The sequence below is a fragment of the Lithobates pipiens genome, unplaced genomic scaffold (assembly GCF_037356315.1).
Source record: "Lithobates pipiens isolate NorthernLeopardFrog02 unplaced genomic scaffold, aLitPip1_a1.2 Scaffold_16, whole genome shotgun sequence".
Lineage (NCBI taxonomy): Eukaryota > Metazoa > Chordata > Amphibia > Anura > Ranidae > Lithobates > Lithobates pipiens.
Window position 1 is genome coordinate 262,028,460 of NW_027507748.1, and position 23,900 is coordinate 262,052,359.

A 23,900-nucleotide genomic window follows, 5' to 3' on the forward strand; every position below is an offset into this window, starting at 1 on the left:
CGTTACAAAGGCTGAAAGGCATTATGAGGTACTCATAATGGCCTGTTCTGGTATTAAATGCAGTTTTACACTCTTATCCTTCCTTAATCCTCACAAGATTGTATGCCCCTCTCAAATCAAGCTTTGTGAAAACCGTTGCTCCCTTGAAGCGGTCAAATTGGAATTGAATTATCTTGTGGTGAAGAGCCCCTACGGCCATGGACAATGGAACCGTCTCATAAGTCACATGGGCAGGCTGTAGAGGTCTCCTGTCAAGAACCTCAATGGCAAGTGGAGTTTCACTCAGCTGCAGCGGGATTGAGTGCTCCAATACAAAAGCAGCATCAATGAACAGGCCTGCAGTCCCAGACTCGATTAGAGTCTGTATCTTGATGGACAACTCAGCCCAAGAAAGGGTAGCCGGAACCTAGGGCTTATTGTTCTGGATAATTGGGGGTGAAACAACGCCACCTAAGGTCTGTCCGTGAAAGGACCTCAAGGTTCTGGCGTTCCCTGGACGGGTAGGACAATACTTCAAAAAGTGACCTGCCTGGCCACAATAAAGGCACAATCTCTCCCTCCTCCTAAAGGTTCTCTTATTCACAGAGAGAAGCGTGAAACTCAAGTGCATGGGTTTAACTTCACTGAACGACTCGGTTCCAGGATGCATGGGAGGTGAGGCAGGCATGGGTGAGACTGCAAAGCTTTGGAGACAAATGTACAGGAGGCTTCCGCAGGCGCTCCTTAAAAGAAAGTCTGGAGTCAATGAGAATGGCAAACATGATCAACTTCTCCAGCTCAGTGGGTATATCTCAGGCTGCTATCTCATCCTTGATGGTACCCAAGAGACCATGAGAAAAAGCAGCCACGACAGCTTTATTGTTCAACACAATCTCTGCTGCCAGAGTATGGAATTCAATGGCGTAGCCGGCAACAGTTCTTGTACTCTGTTCGATGGACATGAGGCACTTGGCAGCAGAAGCGGAGCATGCTGGAACATCAAATACCCTTTTAAACAAAGCCCCAAACTCAGGGTAGGTCAAGACAATAAGTTTTTGCATCTCCCATAGAGGGTTTGCCCAGGCCAAGGCTCTCTCAGAAAGCAAAGATATCACGAAACCTACTTTTTTTTTCTGTGGGAAACACCTGGGGCAGCATCGCAAAGAATATCTCAACCTGGTTGAGAAACCCTCTGCATTGGACTGGATCACCCCCAAATCACTGGGGAAGCAGTGTGGAATCAGACATGCTTCTTATAGAGGTAATAATTGAGGCAGATGCCTGCACAGAGACTGGAGCATCAGCAGGGCCAGCCTGCAACATAGGTTGTACCAGGGCGGCCACAGAGATTCCAGGTAAGCTGTGTGACTCGGGAGTGTTTTTAACGCCATGGCAAACTGATCCATGAGGTGATAGTCTGGAAAGTGGATTGACTGCATCTACTGAATTCATGGCCTTTGTCTACTGTCAGAAACCATGAAATCAGGCCGAAACAGTTAAAGCGGGAGTCCGCCGGGACTCCGCGTTTTTTTTTTTTCTTTTAAAAGCCAGCAGCTACAAATACTGCAGCTGCTGACTTTTAAAATAGTGACACTTACCTGTCCAGTGCGCCCGCGATGTCGGCACCCGAAGCCGATCTGTAGATCGTTTCTCGGGTGCTGCCGCCGCCATCTTGGGTATGGGAATCAGGAAATGGAGCCTTTCGGCTTCATTTCCCGGTTCCCTACTGCGCATGCGCGAGCCGCGCAATTAGGACGGTCCCCGCTGCCTCTGGGATCTGTGTGTTTTCCCAGCAGGCAGCGGGGCACTTGCGGAAAGGGGCGGGCACTTGCGGAAAGGGGCGTAATCTACGCCCCTTTCCGCAGAGAGCTATTCCGGAAGTGGGTGCATTTACCTGGATTATCCAGGTAACTGCACCCCCCTCCCCCCTGAAAGGTGCCAATTGTGGCGCCGGAGGGGGGGAGGATTCCGATGAGCGGAAGGTCCATTTTAGGGTGGACCTCCGCTTTAAATCACACTTGTTTAATAATAAAAGTAAAAAGAACAAACTTAGTCAAAACATAGCCAAAGTTCAGTAACCAGAAAGGATAGTCAGCCAAGCCAGAACTCAGGGATCAATGTAGTGGAACAGCAAGCAGGGTCTGGAGCCAGAAGGGATGTCAGCTAAGCAAGTCTTGAACAGGTTCGCAGGAGATCGTTTCTGTTATGTTGACCAAGGTGAAGGCAGAGATCCTCTGGACTGGATGGCCTAAATAGGCAGGACTGACAAACAGGATATCATAAACAGCTGAGTAACTGTGGACAGATAGAAGCTTGCAATTAGCTGACAGCTGAGTGGCCGGCCAGCTCAGGGAAGGAAGGGCTGAGCCCAGCCCTGACGGAGAGGATGCAACTGTGAGTTGGAAAAGGAGTGAGTGCATGATACAGAGTGGTGAAATTGAGAGTAAGCCTGGATAAGAGATGAAAAATTTTGATGGAGAATCTGGTTGCCTGTAGTCTGTTTAGTGTTCTGCAGTAGTCTGTTGTGGATTTTCGCTTTGTGCAGAGCCGAAGTGTAATACTTAATCAAATATGAATACTTTATCCAAGATAATAGTTGCCAATGCAATCCCTACCTGTGCAAACCCTTGGCTGTACCCCTAGAGAAGGCCTAGATTTATACTGAGTTTGGGTGGGGGTATTGCTAATTAATTACTCAGCATTGCATTGGAGGAACACATGGCTAACAGAATGAACTTCTCACACCAAAGGCAGATACAAGACACAGCAAGAGAGCAGAAGGGTCACAGTTATAGTTATTGCACCTTCTAGAACTGCACGATTTTGGCCAAAATGAGAATCACGATTTTTTTTGCTTAGAATAAAAAGATCACCATTCTCTCCCGATTCTCACGATGGCTTTCACATTATACAAAAAAATGGGCTAACTTCACTGGTTAGTTTTTTTTAATTAATTAACCACTTGACCACTGGGCACTTAAACACCCTTAATAACCAGACCAATTTTCAGCTTTCGGTGCTCTCACATTTTGAATGACAATTACTCAGTCATGCAACACTGTACACATAGGAAATTGTTGTCCTTTTTTTCACACAAATAGAGCTTTCTTTTGGTGGTATTTAATCACCGCTGGGTTTTTTATTTTTTGTGCTATAAAAGAAAAAAGACCGAAAATTCTATAAAAAAAATGTTTTCTTTGTTTCTGTTATAAAATTTAGCAGATTAGTAATTTTTCTTCTTTGCAATTTTGGCCAACATTTATACCACTACATATCTTTGGTAAAAATAAGTACAAATTGGTGGATATTATTTGGTCTTTGTGAAAGTTATAGCGTCCACAAGCTATGGTGCCAATATCTAAAAATTGATTACACCTGAAGTACTGACGGACTATTTCAATTCTTGAGACCCTAACATGCCATAAAAGTATAAATGCCCCCCAAATGACTGCTTTTTGGAAAGAAGACATTCCAAGATATTTAGTAAGAGGCATGATGAGTTTTTTGAAGTTATTTTTTCCCACAATTCTTTGCAAAATCAAGATTTTTTTTTTTTTTTTTTCACAAAATTGTCATATCAGGTTATTTCTCACACACGGCATATGCATACCACAAATTACACCCCAAAACACATTCTGTTATTACTCCCGAGTATGGCAATACCACATGTGTGAGACTTTTACACAGCGTGGCCACATACAGTGGCCCAACATGCAGGGAGCGCCATCAGGCGTTCTGGAGCACCTAGGACAATTGTGACATTTCTCTCCTACATATAAAAATCATCATTTATTTGCTAGAAAATGACAAAGAACCCCAAAAAATTATATATGTTTTTTTAGCAAACACCCTGGAAAATACAATGGTGGTCGTTGCAACTTTTTATCTCACACGGTATTTGCGCAGCAATTTTTCTAACACTTTTTATTAGAAAAAAAAAACAGTTTTGTGCTTAAAAAAAAAAAAAAAAAGTAAAGTTAGCCCAATTTTTGCATAATGTGAAAGATGAAGTTACGCCAAGTAAATAGATACCTAACATGTCACTCTTCAAAATTGCACATGCTCGTGGAATGGTGCCAAATGTCGCTACTTAAAAATCCCCATAGGCGACGCTTTAAATTTTTTTTACTGATTACATGTTTTGAGTTAGAGGAGGTCTAGGGCTAGAATTATTGCTCTCGCTCTAACATTCGCAGCGATACCTCACATGTGTGGTTTGAACACCGTTTTCATATGTGGGCGGGACTTGCGTATGCATTCGCTTCTGCATGCGAGCACATGGGGACAGGGGCGCTTTAAATTTTTTATTTTTATTGTTCATTTTACTTTATTTTAGTTTGACGTTTTTTTCCCCAAAAATAAATTTTTTGATCACTTTTATTCCTATTACAAGGAATGTAAACATCCCTTTTAATAGGAATATGGCATAACAGGTCCTCTTTACAGTGAGATGTGGGGTCAATAAGACCCCACATCTCACCTCTAGGCGGGAAGCCTGAAATAAAAAATAAAAATAAAAAAAAGGTTCTGGCTTTGATCGTATTGGCGAGTCGGTAGAAGCACCGGAGGGGGGCGGGAGGGGGGGGGACATCTATGGCTGGATATTGCAGGGTATCTCCGAGTATGGCTGGGTATCTCCGGGTATGGCAATTTATTGCGGGGTATTGCGGGGTATTGCCAGAGTATTGCCGGGTTAAATTTGGTGAGCAGTGATGTGGGCACTGCAGATGCAGCCCACAGTGCTGCTGACACCGATCTCTTCCCGATTGGTACAGAGAGGGGAGAGAGGAACCGGTAACGCCAGTTTGTTTACAAGTGATTGCTCCGTCATTTGACGATGAGTGGCCATTTACCGTGATCACAGATGCTTTCGAGTGCACGCCCCAGGGGGCGTGCGAGAGCGGAATTCTGGGAGAATGTCATATGACGGCCTCCCAGAGTTGAGAAACTGCCCTGTAGCCGTCATTCGGCTATGGGGCGGTTGTTAAGTGGTTAAAGTAATTTAAAAGCGATGGGCCTGGTTAGTTCCTGGATGGGAGACAGCTTGGGAATACCAGGTGCCGTAGGCTTCTCATTATGTTGTCGGCGTTGACCTGTTTTATTTTCCCTTGTTTACTGAAGTCGGTGGCCCAATAAACTGTAGAGACTGACACTTGAATCCCTTTAGGAATTTTTATTTGCAGAACTCTGAATAGAACACAGTCTCTCAGTAGGGAATAGACGGTATGGGTAGTAAAGCTCAGGTACTCTTGGAACTGCAGACACTTAAAATGTCTGTCTCTAGGTGATCCAGGGAACAGCCATTCGCAACTGGATATTTCAACTGTCGGATAAATCCCTTTTTGGTGAATTTAGCAACCAACAGGTGATTTAAGTATAGCAAAGTCTCTGCCACAGACTTGATTGTAGAACTTTAGAATAGAACAGGAAGTCTCTTACATGACTAGTGTAACCCAGATAACTTCCTTCTAACTGTTACAGACCCATCATACCCCTTTTTACCTTCTTTAAAATAAGAGACCACACCGTTCTTATGGAGTATAAATGGCCATAACAGCCTTTTATTAACCAGATAACATAAAACTCCAAAATAACTTTATAAAACAAAGTAATAACAACCATGAGAAACAACATGTTTCAACCCACGTTTATTGGTCAGTGACGTAGCTATCTCCTCTTTCACCGAATATATATATATATCCCTCTAAACCACACCAGTACACTGCAGGACCTTTATCAACCATCATAGGCCTCCAGCTGTGCCGCTATGAGACACCCCCTTTTCCCGCAGTGCAACCACTGGTATTCACCAACCATTTGATGAATACACCGGAGGGGCCATACTACTGATGAGCCCCCCACCCCCATTTTGTCACCTCCGTTACCGTTACCGTCACTGACCAACAAACAAAAACACCGCCAAAACTCTCCCCCCAGCTGTCATGACGACCTTGCCGAACCATACCTGCAAGAACAAAACAAAAGAAAGGTTAAACAATCCAAAGGAGGGTGGGTGGGAAAAACCGCCTCCTCGCGCGTTGGCCTCCGACTGGCTTTCCCCCAGCTCCGCCCCCTTTAAATATGGCCGCTCCCCCCACCCGCGCTCCTCCCGGAACTCCTCCCCCTGGGTGTGACTGGGCACGAGGTGGAGAAGGTAACGGTAAGCCCAGCAAAACCAGTCGCTCCTTCGGGGTCAGTGCTACATTAAATAAATGAAAAAAGACCAACAATCTTGGAAAAAAAAACGTTTTTCTTTGTTTCTATTATGAAATTATGCAAATAAGTAATTTTTCTTCAGATTTTTTTTTTATCATGCTCCAGGCCACATGTTGATTGCAGTTGGACTACATCTGGGAAGATGCTGAGATTATCGCTCTGTCTCTTAACTGCTTGCTGACCAACCGCCATCATTTTACTGCAGCAGGTTGGCACGATCCCGCAAACTGTTGTAGCTATACGATCGGAATAGCAGGTGTGTACAGTGGAGGTGCCGATGTTCGTGGCCAACGGTCACAATGACCTCCGCCCACGAGTGATCGGGAGCATGGGACACAGAACAGGGACGAGTGTGTGTAAACTCACACTTCCCTGTTCTGAGAGGAGTGACAGATCGTGTGTTCCTATTAGCTAGGAATCACAATCCGTCACTTCCTCTAGTCACTCCCCTCCCCCTTCAGTTAGAATTACCTCCCAGGGAACACAGTTTACCCCCTGATCCCCCTAGTGTTAACCCCTTCACTGCCAGTGACATTTTTACAGTATTCATTTTCATGCAGTTTTATAGCACTGATCGCTGTACAAAAAAGGCAATGGTCTCAAAAATGTGTCAAAAGTGTCTGATGTGTCTGCCATAATGTCTCAGTCCCTATAAAAATTGCAGATTGTCGCCATTACTAGTAAAAAAAAAATAATAATAAAAATGCTCTAAATCTATCCCTTATTTTGTAGATGCTATAACTTTTGCGCAAACCAATCAATATACGTATATTGTGATTTTTGTTTTACCAAATATATGTGGAAGAATACATATTGGCCTAAACTGAGAAAAAAATTATTATTTTAAAAAGAAAATGCGGATATTTATTACAGCAAAAAGTACTTATTTAGTTATTTACTAAAGGAAAATCCTCTTTGCACTGAAAGTGCACTTTGAAGTAAGTCGCTGTAGATCCGAGGGGGACATGCAAGGAAAATAAAAAACAGCATTTTAGCTGGCACACGATTGGATGATAAAATCAGCAGAGCTTCACCTCATTTCAGATCTACCCCTTAGATTGCAGTGCAAAGTGGAGTTGCCTTTAGTAAAAAACCCCCATTGTGTTTTTTTCAAAATTGTCACACTTTTTTGTTTATAGCGCAAAAAATAAAACCCGCAGAGGCGATCAAATACCATCAAAAGTAAGCTCAATTTCTGGGGAAAAAAAGAAAATTTTGTTTGGGCGCAGCATTGCACGACGCAGTTAGTTAGTGCAATTGTCAGTTAGAGCGACGCAGTGCCGAATCGCAAAAAATGGCTCGGTCATTCAGCAACCACATCTTCCAGGGCTGAAGTGGTTAAAGACCCATGCTGGGTATTAAGCCACAAGCGAGTGTGATCTCTTGTAATAGGAGATCATTTGGAGTCGGTAAGCGACAGTATATGTAGAGGTGGAGGTTTTATCTTTCCCAACCACAACTCTTGGGTGCATAGTGTGTCAGTTTCACGTTTGAAAATCATCTTAATACAGTGGACTATTCAAAACAAGATACTATGTGATAATTAATGAATCAATTTTCCCATTTTCTCACAGAGTCACTCTATATATAAAATATAGCATTATTAATGTTTATTGCATGAATTCACTTATATGAGGGCTTAGTGCAACTTAATATAGAAAGTTGATAAAAAATGATACTGCTAAATTTCTTTGGTAAAAATAACCCAAAGGAGTGCATATTATTTGGTCTGTGTAAAAGTTAGTCTACAAGCTATGGTACCAATCACTGAAAATTGATCACACCTGATGTAAGCTCTAACGAGCAGGGCCCTCTGATTCCCCCTGTCTTGAATTGTATTGTATTGTATTGTAATGTCTACCCTAATGTTGTAAAGCGCTGCGTAAACTGTTGGTGCTATATAAAACCTGTATAATAAAAAAATAATAATGTACTGACTGCCTATCTCATTTCTAGGCCCTAGCATGCAAGGACAGTACAAACATCCCCAAATGGAAATGGAAATTAGACAGGTATTTAGTAAGAGGCATGGTGAGTAGGGATGAGCTTCGTGTTCGAGTCGAACGTACGTTCGACTCGAACATTGGCTGTTCGGGCGTTCGGCGAATTCCGAACGTTTGGGCCGTTCGCGTCAAAATTCGAGTGACGCGCGTGCGGACCACAATGCACTGCGGTGGCGCAGTGCATTGCTGCCCCATGATTGGCCAAGCATGCACTGTGACCCCGCATGCTTGGCCAATCGCAGCGCCGGCAGCGAGGAGAGCCATGATTGGCCACAGGCATCCTGCCTGTGGCCAATCATAGCTCAGGCTGTGTAGTGCACGCCCCACACTATATAAGGCCGCCTTTGAGGCGGCTTCGTGTAGTGTGTTACTTAGCATCTGAAGCAGTGGGTGTTCTGTGTACCTTCAACACAGTACACACCAATCGTTTTTGGCTGATTTCCTATCTTGCTGCTGTGTAGTGGTTGTTGTCTGTGCCCTGACTGCAGTATACACCACTATATTCACCTCACCTATATAGCTAGTGATCTAGCTTTAACCACTTAACAACTGCCCATTGCCGATTAACGGCTTCAGGGGGGTTGTTTAACTCTGAGAGGCCGTTAATTAACGGCCTCCCAGAATTCTGCTCTCGCGTGCCCCGAGGTGTGCGCACTCGAGAGCATCCGTGACCGCCGGGTCGCATCACGGATCACGGTAAACGGCCGCTCATAGCGACCGTTTACCACGTGATTGCTCCGTCAAATGACGGAGTGATCACTTGGAAACAAACCGGCGTCATGTTATGACGCCTGTTCCTCCCACCCCTCTCTGTACCGATCGGTACAGCGGAGGGGAAAGAGATCGGTGTCAGCAGCGATGTGGGCTGCATCTGCAGTGCCCACATCGCTGCTCACCGAATTTAACCCCTCAATTCCCTGCCAATACTCTGCAATACCAGTGCATACTCTGCAGTACTCTGCCATTACTCTGCAGTACCCCGCCATTACTCTGCAGTGCAGTACCCTGCCATTACTCTGCAGTGCAGTACCCTGCCATTACTCTGCAGTACCCCCCATTACTCTGCAGTAACCCCCATTACTCTGCAGTACCCCCCCAATACTCTGCAGTACCCGCCATTACTCTGCAGTACCCCCAATACTCTGCAGTACCCCCCAATACTCTGCAGTACCCCCCAATACTCTGCAGTACCCGCCATTACTCTGCAGTACCCGCCATTACTCTGCAGTAACCCCCATTAACCTGCAGTACCCCCCAATACTCTGCAGTACCCCCCAATACTCTGCAGTACCCGCCATTACTCTAGAGTACCCGCCATTACTCTGAAGTACCCCCAATACTCTGCAGTACCCTGCCATTACTCTGTAGTACCCCCCAATACTCTGCAGTACCCTGCTATTACTCTGTAGTACCCCGCCAATACCCCGCCAATACTCTGTAATACCCTGCCATAAATTGCCATACCCAGCCATACTCAGAGATACCCAGCCATACTCGGTGATACCCTGAAATACCCAGCCATAGACGCCCCCCACCCCTCACCGCCCTCCGGTGCTTCTACCAACTCGCCAGTACGATCAAAGCCAGAATCTTTTTTTTATTTTTTATTTCAGGCTTCCCAGCCTAGAGGTGAGATGTGGGGTCATATTGACCCCCCAGATTTCACTGTAAAGAGGACCTGTCACCCCATATTCCTATTACAAGGGATGTTTACATTTCTTGTAATAGGAATAAAAGTGATCAAAAATATATTTTTGGGGAAAAAAATGTCAAACTAACATAAATAAAGTAAAATGAACAATAAAAAAATAAAATAAAAATTAAAGCGCCCATGTCCCCATGTGCTCGCATGTGCCACACATGTGAGGTATCGCCGAGAATGTTAGAGCGAGAGCAATAATTCTAGTCCTAGACCTCCTCTGCAACTCAAAACATGTAACCAGTAAAAAAAAAATTAAAGCGTCGCCTATGGGGATTTTTTAAGTAGCGACGTTTGGCGCCATTCCACGGGCATGTGCAATTTTGAAGAGTGACATGTTTGATATCTATTTACTCAGCATAACTTCATCTTTCACTTTATGCAAACATTGGGCTAACAAGTGGTTAATAATAGAGCTTGCAGTCAGTAGTGTTAGGAGATAGTGCGTGCTGTCTGCGTGCTCTGTACCCAGTACATACCGCTATAATATAGGGCAGGCCCCTACTTTCAAACATCCAACTTACAAACATCTCCTACTTGCAAACGCAAGGAGACAGCAGCAAGTGAGATGAAAAAAGATGGACGACAAAACAAATTATACAGGGGTGATAACCCTTCCCTATGTTTTCCAAAAAGCTTAAAGATAGTTTTTTTGACTGGAGCTACACTTTAAAAATGTACCGGTTGAAAATGACAAACAGATTCAACTTAACACAACAAACCTACACAGTCCCTGTCTTGTTTGCACCGCCTGTATACTGCTGTTCTGAGTATATAGGGCCTGGGGGCCACACGCATTTCCTTTTTTTAATATGGGTACGGGGTTCCCCTTAATATGCGTACAAGACCCAAATAGGCTGGTAATGGGCAGGGAGGGCTACCCATGCCATGTTTCTCAATGATTTTCAACCATATTGCAGGAACCAGATATAACATTAAAACCGCAAGCAGTTTTAAATGGTGTTATTTCCGTTTAATGTCATTTTGTGCAGGGACTGTTCTAAAAACGGGAAACACGTGGCACTTCACAGGCATACTACAGACACCCCCCAGGCACCATATTTAAAGGAATATTTCACTTTTTTTTTTTCACTTTAATCGTCATTAAAATCAGTGCTCCCGCCAAAACGGCCGTTTTTAAAACTTTTTTTTGCAGTGACCCATGTCCCCTGAGGCAGGAGGCAGGTCCCCAAACCCTTTTTAGGACACTATCTTGCATATTAGCCGTTAAAATGAGCACTTTCCAATTCGAACGTTCGAGTCCCATAGACTTCAATGGGGTTCTAACGTTCGTACCGAACGCGGGGGTCGTTCGCAAGTTCTGGTGCGAACCGAACCGGGGGGTGTTCGGCTCATCCCTAATGGTGAGTTTTTTTAAGTTGTATATTTTTCCTACAATTCTTTGTAAAATAAAGAAATTAAATAAAATTTAGGGTTATTTTCACAAAAATTTCATACTTGCAACTATACCACATTCTGCTACTCCTGAATATGGTGATAACACGTGAGACTTTTTCACAGCCTAGCCATATAGCCAAGGAGCACCTTCAGGAATTATAAACTTTAAGACCAGGCCTTCTTCTGATACTTTTTGTTAAGAAGTAAAAATCTGTATTTTTTGCTAGAAAATTACTTAGAACCCCCAAACATTAGATATATTTTTTTTTATCAGAGGCCCTAGAGAATAAAATGGTATGTTTTACAAATTTTTATGTCACATGGTATTTGCGCAGTGGTTTTTTGAACACTATTTTACACACTAACATAAAAATACACTTTATTGAGTTTTATTGCACACAGACACAATATAATAGTCAATTTTTTGTAAAATATATAATATGGTGCTGTGTCGGGTATATAGATACCAAACATGTTACGCTTTAAAATTGTGCATGATTGTAAAATGGTGCCAAACTAATGAATTTAAAAACCTCCATAGGCAAAGCTTTATAAGCCTTTACAGGTTACCAGTTTAGTGTTACATATGAGATGCTGGAAGTACCTCACAAAAAAAACAGTTTAGAACACAAATTGGTCTGGATAGAAGGGGGGTTTAAGTGCCCAGTAAGCAAGTGGTAAATCTAAAGATACACTGTTTCTCGCCCTATAATCTCCTCTGGATAAATGAGACAACCGTTCCATTCCTCTAAAGCGAAATGAGGAGAGATCATTTATGACATTCTCTAAAGAGACGTGTTACATTCGAGATATTTCTAGCATTTGTATTATTTGTGTCAATAAAAACGAAGATTTTTTTTTTTCTTTTAAAAACAACCGGAGTGCAGGTCTTTTTTCCTACAGCTCTTTACAGCGGTTGGGTGTTTTGGAGAACCTGCTTGTTTTAAGGCTCCATGCACACTGAAGCTCAAAAAAGCTTTTTCTGGACGCCAGATTGCTAGCAGAAAACACTGGTTGAAAAACGTGTTTTTGACAGCGTTTTGTACTAGTGTTTATGAGCGTTTATTAGCGTTAGCGTTTATGGGCGTTTTCAATAAAAATACACAGAGGTCACCCCAAAAATCCCGCAATGCATTCCAAACTCCCACAATGCACTGAAAAAATAGAATGCTGAACACTAACGCGCGTTTATGAGCGTTTATCAGCGTTTATCAGCGTTTGCCGTTTTTTGGCGGTGAAAAACGGCACTTTGAACGCGAGTTTCTGGCGTTCAGAAAAAAGCCCATAAACTCCACTGATCATTAAAGCTAAAAAATGTCCATGTGTGGATGGACACATAGGCTAGCATAGAGTGGAGTTTATGGGCTTTTAAAAAAAACGCCCAAACTCCAATAAACTGCAGTTTATGAGCTCCAGTGTGCATCTGACTTGTGTGCAGTGGGCTTCTGCCCACAAACCAGTCCTCACAGTAGAAGGTCTCCCACCTGGCATAAACTGCCCAGCTACCGCTACCTCTACTTCATTAGGTGTGGGTGGCCCCTCTGAGCTGCTGAAGTATGGAGCAAAGAAACTTCTCTTTCTAATGATAACTACAGACATACTGCGACGTCTATGAAAGTGGTTACATTTGTCGATAGGTTCTAAGTAGTGAAGTGGAAGTGCACATTCAGAAAGGGTATATAGTGGAAAACACAAAAGGAAGCAGGGGCAGATTAGGACTGGGGGTTTAGGCTGCATCCTTCGGAATGTGTTTAGATTCAGAGGCTGGAGGGAGCCTCAGAACTTGTGATATTCAGCAGTGTTGAATTAGTAATCTGAACCCTCTGCAAATAACTTGGGCAGACTGGTCCAATTCAGCCTGTGTTTATTTAATAAAGAGCTAGTGAAGTAACTGCAATTTCATTGTCAATTTACTAATGTGTTATAGTTATGTTTCTTAACCTCATTGTTTGTACTTTGAGGCAATCTGTGCAATTCGGTGCCTCCACACTCCCCCCTTGTCTGCCCCAGAGATGTAAACTACGCTCTATTATGACTAGAACATTTTCTATTTATCAAAGCCTCTGATTAAAGACTCCTCGGTCCCCCTCCTTCTGCCCAATTTCTCTTTTCTCACTTAGAAATGCCATGAATGAAAAAAAAAAGATAGGCGTTTAAAATTTCCTTTATTTTTCCAAAGATCAGCTGCAGAGGAAAATCCTTTGGAAAATTTAGTCTGGAGTGTAATGTCTGGTGTTTGCAAGTCTCCTGACTCTTCCTCCTACACTTTTGGAAAGAGTAAAGTGAGAAAACCCATTAAAATTTGATCTCAATAATCTGGACTGGTTGCAGTCTGTGATTTAGAGGTCATTGGGTGTGTACATTTAGGCCTTAAGAACTGCAATTCAAGCACCAAAAGCAAGCAGCATATGGTACCAGCCGCACAGCACTGTATAGCTGAGCAATAGTTCCCTTTTATTATATTCTGCATCATAAAAATAGACATTACAGCTTATTTGAGATGCCACAGATCTATTCACACCAAGTTATTTAGGTCACAAAGGTATTTTTGTAAATCAATTTCAGTGTTTTATGTGAAAGAGGACTATATACAATGGGTATAGAAAATAATTATTGTCCTTAAAAATAATCACATGTTGTTGCTTTGCTTCCTGAAATAAATATAGACACAGTTTGTTTTATCCAGTCACAGAGTTGGAAAAAAGGATCACTGAAAATTACTTGTAAACTCGAACAGGTGTAGCTTATCACAATTCAATGGCACACAAAGCCATTTGACTTTCAAATGTGATCAGCTGTGGCCATTTTTGATAAGCTCAGCATGAGGCAGCTCAGCGGTGTAGTGGTTAGCACTCACACCTAGCAGCAATAGCGTTGCTGGTTCAAATCCGGACCATGACACCATCTGCCTGGAGTTTGCATGTTCTCCCTGTGCCTGCATGGGTACTCTGGTTTCCTCCCACACTCCAAAGACATGCTGTTAGGTTAATCAGATCCTGTCTCTAAATTGGCCCTAGTATGTGTATGTGTATGTGTTTGTAAAAATAGTGTTTAAGCAAGTCGGTACGCTATTGGTAGGGATGAGTTTGGTGTTTGAGTCAAACACATGTTTGACTCAAACACCAGCTGTTCACCCATTCAGCTAATGTTATAATGAATGAATGTTATAGGCTGTTTGCACCATGTTTGTGTGGCGGTCACAGCCCACAATACAGTGCATTTCTGGCTTATGATTGGCCAAGCACAGCGCCGGTAGCAAGGAGAGCCATAATTGGCAAGATGCCTGTGGCCAGTTATAGCTCAGGGGGTTTAGTACACACCCCACACTATATAAGGCCACCATCGCGGTGTAGTGTGTTGCGGCGTTCAGGGAGAGAGCAGGATAGACAGGGACAGTGTGTTCTTTTCTTGTGAACCTAGCGCTGTTAAAGTGGATGTTGTGTGCCTCCAGCACAGTATACACCTGAATATACCCCTTATTGCTGGTGTTCTTTAACCACTTAAGAACCGCGGCATGCCAATGTACGTCATTGCAATGGCATGTACAGGCACAAGCACGTACATGTACGTGCTTGGCTTCCAGCGCGTGGGGGGTCCGATCGGACCCCCTCCCGCTGGATGCGGCAGTCCGGTTCGCTTCAGGAGCAATCCGGGATGAGGGGATGGCCGTTGGTTTCTGCCCATCCCCTCTCGATCGCTCCTGGCAAATGAGAAGCTTCCTCCCACTGTGTATTGTATACACAGGCAGGGAGGAAGTGATGTCATTCTCCTCGGGGCGGTCTTATTGACCGGACTACGAGGAGAGGACATAGTAAGTCTGCACCAAACACTACACTGACACTAACTAACACATAGGCACACAAACCCCCCCGATCGCCCTCCGATGTCCCCCCGCCCCTGCTCCCCCCCCCAGTCACAGTGTCACTGATTGCAGTGATCATTTATTTACTGATCACTGCATTCACTGTCAGTTGTAAAAGTAAAAACTGTCAGGGCAGTTAGTGTTAGGTCCAGGGTAGCCCCCTACCACTCCCCAATAAAGATTTAACCCCCTGATTGCCCCTAGTTAACCCTTTCACCCCCTTTTGCCAGTGTCACTAAGCGATCATTTTTCTGATCGCTGCATTAGTGTCGCTAGTGTCGCTAGGTAGCTAGTTATTTTTTTAGGTTCACCGCCAGGTTTTTATAGCACTAGGTACCCCGATATACTACCCAATAACAGTTTTAACCCCCTGATTGCCCTAGTTAACCCTTTCACCCCCGTTTGCCAGTGTCACTAAGCGATCATTTTTCTGATCGCTGCATTAGTGTCGCTAGTGTCGCTAGGTAGCTAGTTATTTTTTTAGGTTCACCGCCAGGTTTTTATAGCGCTAGGTACCCCCATATACTACCCAATAATGGTAGATAACCCCCTGATTGCCCCTAGTTAACCCTTTCACCAGCGATCACCGTATAAGTGTCACTGGTGACGCTGGTTAGCCAGTTTGTTATTTAGGTTCCCTGTCAGGTTTTTATATAGCGCCAGGGACCCCCATATACTACCTAATAAAAATTTGAACTCCCTGATTGCCCCTAGTTAACCCTTTCACCAGTGATCACCGTATAAGTGTTACGGGTGACTCTGGTTAGTTTGCTTTTTATAGCATCAGGGCACCCACCATTTATTACCCAATAAAGGTTTAAGCCCCTGATCACCCGGCGGGTGATATCAATTAGGTTTTAGGGTCAGGGTCTGCGTCGCCCCAGGCAGCGCTAGGTTAGTGCCAATACCGCTAACACCCACGCGCAAAGCATACACCTCCCGTAGTGGTATAGAATCTGAAGAGATCAATATCTGATCTGATCAGATCTATACTAGCGTCCCCAGCAGTTTAGGGTTCCAAAAAAACGCATTGTTAGCGGGATCAGCCCAGATACCTGCTAGCACCTGCGTTTTGCCCCTCCGCCCAGCCCACCCAAGTGCAGTATCGATCGATCACTATCACTTACAAAACACTAAACACATAACTACAGCAATCGCAGAGCCAGGCCTGATCCCTGCGATCGCTAACAGTTTTTTTGGTAGCGTTTTATATTTAAATCCGGAAGGCAGTGCTTGGTTTTCGGGGTCCAGTACGCGGCTAGACTCCCAAAAAGTCCCACATATGTGGTATCCCCGTACTCAGGAGAAGCAGCGGAATATATTTTGGGGTGCAATTCCACATATAACTATGGCATGTGTGAGCAATATATCATTTAGTGACAACTTTTTGTAAACTTTTTTTTTTTTTTTTTTGTGTCATTATTCAATCACTTGGGACAAAAAAAAATATTCAATGGGCTCAACATGCCTCTCAGAAATTTCCTTGGGGTGTCTACTTTCCAAAATGGGGTCATTTGGGGGGGGGGGTTTGTACTGCCCTGCCATTTTAGCACCTCAAGAAATGAGATAGGCAGTCATAAATTAAAAGCTGTGTAAATTCCAGAAAATGTACTCTAGTTTGTAGACGCTATAACTTTTGCGCAAACCAAAAAATATACGCTTATTGACATTTTTTTACTAAAGACATGTGGCTGAATACATTTTGCCCTAAATGTATGACTAAAATTGAGTTTATTCAATTTTTCTTATAACAAAAAGTAGAAAATATATTTTTTTCTCAAAATTTTCGGTCTTTTTCCATTTATATCGCAAAAAATTAAAATCGCAGAAGCAATCAAATACCACCAAAAGAAAGCTCTATTTGTGGGAAGAAAAGGACGCATATTTCGTTTGGGTACAACATTGCATGACCGCGCAATTACCAGTTAAAGCAGTGCAGTGCGAAATTGTAAAAAGACCTCTGGTCCTTAGGCTGTTAATTGGTCCGGGGCTGAAGTGGTCAATGCAGGCATCTGCAGCAGTTAAAGTTAGACATAGTTTCATAGTTTCATAGTTTCATAGTTTCATAGTTAGTAAGGTTGAATAAAGACACCAGTCCATCCAGTTCAACCTGAGTGAGTGTCTACAATTGTCCCTATCCCTGTACATTGCACACTCACATCAGTCCCTTCCCTCAAGGAGCCCACTATCCTAGGTCCCAATTCATATACTAGGGCCAATTTTGGACAGAAGCCAATTAACCTACCTGCATGTCTTTGGATTGTGGGAGGAAACCGGAGTACCCGGAGGAAACCCACGCAGGCACAGGGAGAACATGCAAACTCCAGGCAGGTAGTGTCATGGTTAGGATTTGAACCAGTGACCCTTCTTACTGCTAGGTGAGAGTGCTAACCACTACACCACTGTGCTGGTGCATGTGCAAAAGGAAAAAGTTTGTTTAGTTTCGTTTCATTTTAATTCGTTAATTCATTAATTTCGTTTAGTTATATTCATTAACTTCCTTAAATTTGTTTTCGGATTTCGTTTAGTTTTCTACCGAATTCGAAAAATCGGCCACATTCGAAAATATTTCAACCAAATTCGAAAATATTTCTACCGGATTCGAAATGATTTCAACATGATTCGAAATGATTTCAACATGATTCAAAATGATTTCAACATGATTCAAAATGATTTCAACCGCATTCGAAATTATTTCAAACATGATTCAAAATTATTTCAACCGCATTCGAAAATATTTTGTGACCCGACTTTAGGGCCATGTATCTCGGGGTCACTTGGTGCTGGAAACTTGCCAAATTTGGATATGTTGTAGTGCTAGTACTATTGTGTTTGCATACCAAATTTGGGGTTTCTAGCTATAAGTGACCCCGAGATATGTGGCCCCAAAGTCGGGTCGCAAAATGTCATTCTCTGCTGCAGAAAAGTACTTGACATATTGCCTATATCTATGGGTCACTTGGTGCTAGGAACCCCAACTTGTGGCAGGTGACGTGGCAAGTGGCCAATCCACAACTTGGTCATGTGGCAGGTCATGTGGCACTTGTGGTAGGTCAGGTGGTACACGTGGCACTCGTGGCTGTTCACGTGAAACTCGTGACAAGTCACGTGGCACCCCTGGCAGTTCCTGTGGCACCCGTGGCCAGTCACGTGGCACCCGTGGCCGGTCACGTGGCACCCGTGGCAGTTGATGTGGCAAGTGGACAATACACAACTTGTGGCAGTTGATGTGGCAAGTGGACAATACACAACTTGTGGCAGGTGATGTGGCAAGTGGACAATACACAACTTGTGGCAGGTGATGTGGCAAGTGGACAATACACAACTTGTGGCAGGTGACGTGGCAAGTGGACAATGACATACAGCATATGTACTTGCCTTAAGATCGACATCCGTGACCTCTTCAATCAGGCATGCTGACAACTTCATTGATGTGATAAATATAAATGAAATAAGATGTGTGTGTTTTTTTGCACTGGTACACTGCAAGTATGAGAAGTTGATGTGAGAGATATATATATAAGTAAGTAACTAACAATCTTCCAAAATTTCTAATTCAAATAGAAAAGATTAGAAAAAAAATATAATTTAATAGAATAAAATAGAAAGAATATACAACCATCTTCTGAAATTCGAATTTCAAATAGAATGAATTAAAAATTTTAAATTAATTAATTTTAAATTTGGATAGAAAAGATTATAATAAAATAGAAAGTTGACTAGAAAACAATAGAATAGAATATATTATATTTTATTCTGTTCTTTTCTAGTCTATTCTTTTATATTCTATTAAAATCTTTTCTATTCAAATTCATTCTATACGAAATTCGAATGTCTAAAAAAAATAAAAAAAATAATTATATATATATATATATATATATATAATTTTTTTTATTTTTTTTAGACATTCGAATTTCGTATAGAATGAATTCGAATTTGAATAGAAAAGATTTTAAAAGAATATAAAGGAATAGACTTCAAATTCATTCTATACAAAATTCGAATGTCGGAAAGAATATATATATATATATATATATATATATATATTATAAAACCACCATCTTCCAAAATTCGAATTTAGTATATAATGATTTCACCAAATCACCAAATTTGCGGTTTCCAGCACCAAGTGACCCTGAGATATGTGGCCCTAAATTTCGGGTCACAAAATGTCATTCTCTGCTACAGAAAAGTGCTTGACATATTGTCCATATCAGAGAATGACATTTTGCAACCTGAATTTGGGGCCACACTTGGTGCTAGGAACCCCATAACTTTTGGCAGGTGATGTGGCAAGTGGACAGTCCACAACTTGGTGGCAGGCCACGTGACACCCGTGGCCGGCCACGTGGCACCCGTGGCCGGTCAAGTGGCACCCGTGGCCGGTCAAGTGGCACCCGTGGCCGGTCAAGTGGCACCCGTGGCTGGTCACGTGGCAAGTGGACAATACACAACTTGTGGCAGGTGACGTGGCAAGTGGACAATACACAACTTGTGGCAGGTGATGTGGCAAGTGGACAATCCCCAACTTGTGGCAGGTGATGTGGCAAGTGGACAATCCCCAACTTGGAGTTAGGGTTAGGTTTAGGGTTAGGGTTGGGGTTAGGGTTTCCCCTTGAAGAATAAGGCTTGGACTGAGTGATAGAATAAAAATAAATAGAAAAATAATATTTTATACTATTCTGTTCAATAGTTTTTCTGGTCTGTTCTTTTGTATTCAAATCTTTTTTATTCTAATTCATTCTATAGGAAATTCGAATTTCGGAAGATGGGATATATATATATACACATTCTATTGTGTTATTATTTTATATTCTATTTTACTGTATTCTTTTTTTTTAGAAATCGATTTATATTTTTTCGATTTTTATTCAAATTTGTTTTCAAATTCGATTCGAATTGTTTTCAAATTCGATTCGACTAGAATTGTTTTAGAATTTGATGTGGAATGCATTCGAATTCATTCAAATTCATTCGTTATATTTCTTTCGTATTCGTTGTAATTCGTTATTTTTTTATTCGGACATTCGGATGCATCCGAATGTCCGAAAGATGCAAAATTCGGCCGAATTTTGATTCGTTACGAAACGAATTGCACATGCCTAGTTAAAGTGGGTGTTATGTGCCTCCAGCACAGTATACACCTGAAGCTACCCTTTATTACTGGTGTTCTGTAATACAGGCATCTGCAGGAGTTAAATTGGGTGTTGTGTGCCTCCAGCACAGTATACATCTGAAGATACCCCTTATTGCTGGTGTTCTCTCTCTGTAACACAGGCAGGCAGCTGCAGTAATTACAGTCGGTGTACTGTGTCATCTGTTCAGTGTGCACCTAAAGCTACCCAATTGCTGGTTTTCCCATCTCCCTGCAGGCCATTACTATGTCTGGAAGGCCAACAAGGAGAGGCAGACAGTCACGAGCCAATAAAAGAGGGCAAGCAGGCTCTGTGTTTAGAGACGACAGTGCTGGTCGTGGACGCGGTGCATTGTCATCAGCATGTGGCCATGGGACACATGTCCTTATATTCGGCAGCTGGATGTGTTGAGCCGCATCATGCCGAAGACTTGGTAGAGTTGATGACCAAGCCCCCCCCATCCCCCTCCTCCTCTCACCCAGGCTCAGGGTACTAGCAAAGCAGCTTCCAACGCGTCCTCTTCCCTCGTCTCAATGTCATCAGTCACTCCTTCCCTAGACCCACCATGTCCTCCTGAGGAATCCCCCGAACTGTTTGAGCACAGTGTTGGGTACCTGCTCCAGGAGGATGCCCAGTGTTATGAAGGCTCCGATGATACCCAGTTAGAGGAAGGCAGCAGCGTGAACGCAGAGAGAGGGGATGCTCAAGAAGGACAGCAATCTGGCAGTCATGTTCCACCAGCTGCAGCATACTGACAGGTTTGCTCCAGTGATGAAGAGGGAGGGAATGATGAGGTCACTGACTCCACGTGGGTGCCTAATAGGAGAGAGGAGGAGGAGGAGGAGGAGGCACATCTTCAATGAAGCAGAATGCCCTCCAGGGGCCAGCTTAGGGGCAGCACACCAACTGAATCACACCGCAGAGCTCCGCCTGTGCAGGGCGCTGCCTCTGCGCGTTGTTCCAAACGTTTTTTGATGTGGACCTTTTTTGAGACGAGTGCATCAGATCGCACCGCTGCTATCTGCAACATGTCTCAAGCGTATCTCGCATGGCCAAAACATCAGCCACTTGGGCACCACATGCTTAACCAGACATATGTTAACCTGCCATGCAGCTCGTTGGCAAGCGGACCTTAAAGACCCACACCAAAGAACAACGCAGACTTCTCCTTGCTCCTCATCAGCTGGGATCTCCAACCCCACTAGACTTTCAGTCCTCTCTGAAACCTGCACTGGGAGGAATGAAGGTGTAGAATTAGGTGTGTCACAGCCAAGTACTTGCGGGCACTCTACTAGCAGTACACCCATGTCCAATTGTACCAGGCAAATCTCCCTGCCCCAGATGCTGGACCGTCGAAAGAAGTTCACTCTCAGCCATCCACATGCCCAGCAGTTGAATGCTAGCTTGGCTAAATTTCTAGCACTTCAGCTGCTGCCTTTTCAGTTGGTAGACTCGGCCCCCTTCCGTGAGTTTGTGCAATGTGCGGTTCCTCAGTGGCAGGTCCCCAAACGCCACTTTCTCTCACGTAAGGCGATTCCGGCTCTCTACCGGCATGTGGAAGGCAATTTCCATGCCTCGCTGGACAGGGAGGTCAGCAGTAAGGTGCATATTACCACTGACGGTCATGGTCCAGCAGGCATGGACAGGGACGCTACCTATCTTTCATGGCCCATTGGGTTACTCTTCTGGCAGCTGGGAAGGATGCAGGACAAGGTGCAGTAGTGCTGGAGGTTGTTCCGCCACCATGCCTCCAAAATGCTACTACTGGTTGTGACACCCCTCTCTCCTCCACCCCCTCCTCTTCTTCTTCCTTCATGACCTCTTACAGTGCTTTGTCCTCGGAACCAGCGGTGCTCTGTAGGCATTCAAGGGGCTACACAAGTACGCAGGCAAAAAGATGCCATTTGTTTGGGGGACAGGAGCCACACTGGGACAGATATTTTGTCAGCTCTGCAGGGGCAGGCCAAGAGGTGGTTGACGCCATGCCAGCTTAAGCCAGGAATGGTGGTTTGCGACAATGGCACCAACCTCCACCTCCAGGGACAACTGACCCATGTGCACTGTGTGGCTCACGTCCTTAACCTGTTGGTGAAGCAGTTCTTGGGCAGGTACCCGGGTTTACAGGATGTCCTGAAGCAGGCCAGGAAAGTCTGTGTGCATTTCCGCCGATCATTTAATGCCAGTGCTCAGCTGGCTGAGCTCCAAAAGGAGTTGAACCTGCCCAAGAATCGCCTTATATGTGACATATCCACCAGGTGGAACTCAACGTTGGCCATGCTGCAGCGGCTGCACATGCAGCAGAGGGCCATCAATGAGTACCTGTGTGACTACGGCACCAGGACAGGGTCAGGGAAGCTCATTTTTTTTCACCATACCAGTGGGGCATGATCAGGGATACATGCACTGTCCTGTCACCATTTGAGGAGGCCACAAGGATGGTGAGCAGTGACAGTGCATGCATCAGTGACACACTACCTCTTGTCCACCTCTTGGAGCATACGCTGTGTGGAATAATGGACAGGGCACTTGAGGCAGAACAGAGGCAGAAGAGGAGGACTTCCTTGCCTCTCAAGCCCTGCTGTCCCACCCATCACACAGGAAGAGGACGAGGAGGAGGAGGTGGCTTGTGTCAGCATGGAGGTGGAGCCTGGCACTCAGCATCAGCAGCAGTCTTTTAGGGATGATTTACAGTCCCAAGAAACACGTGGACTTGTACGTGGCTGGAAGGAGGTGGCTGCGGATCATGTTGTCCTAAGTGACCCAGAGGACTCCGGACCGAATGCCTCAGCTAACCTATGCTGCATGGCCTCCATAATCCTGCAAAGCCTGCGGAAGGATTTTCGTATTCTTCAGATCAAGGAGAGGGACCATTACTGGCTGGCCACTCTCCTTGATCCACGGTACAAGGGTAAGGTTGCCGACCTAATCTTGGCGTCAGAGAGGGAGCAGAGGATGAGACATCTCCGGGAGACCTTGCAGAAAGGTCTGTGCAATGCATTCCCAGAGACTGGGAGGTTACAAACTCCTGGTCCTGGACAACGTGTTGCTGAGACTTCGGTTAGTCACAGAAGGAGCGGTGGAGAAGGTGGCCATCTGACTGATGCATTTTGACAATTTTTTAGTCCGCAGCCCCAAGGTATGATCGGTTCCAGCAACCATCACCAGCGTCTGATTTACGTGGTGAAGGAATACGTAGGGGCAAGGTCAGACTTGGACACCTTTCCCACCGAAAATCCTCTGGCTTACTGGGTCTTGAGGATGGATCACTGGCCAGAGCTTGCACAGTATGCAATTGAGCTACTGGCCTGTCCCGCATCCAGCTTTCTTTTGGAACGCACCTTCATTGCTGCTGGTGGCTTTGTTATCGATCGCAGGGTGCGCCTGTCCACCGAATCAGTTGATCGACTGACCTTCATCAAGATGAATCATTCTTGGATCACCCACAGCTACCAAGCACCTGAAGCTGATGTAACCGAATAATTTTTTTGGAAATGTCACACCCCTTCAAGACTGCCTATGGTGTTGCTGAGTGACTGTCCTGTTATGTTAACTGACTATCCTCTTCCTCCTCAATGATCCTGCTGATAGCTTGGAAGAACATTTTTAGT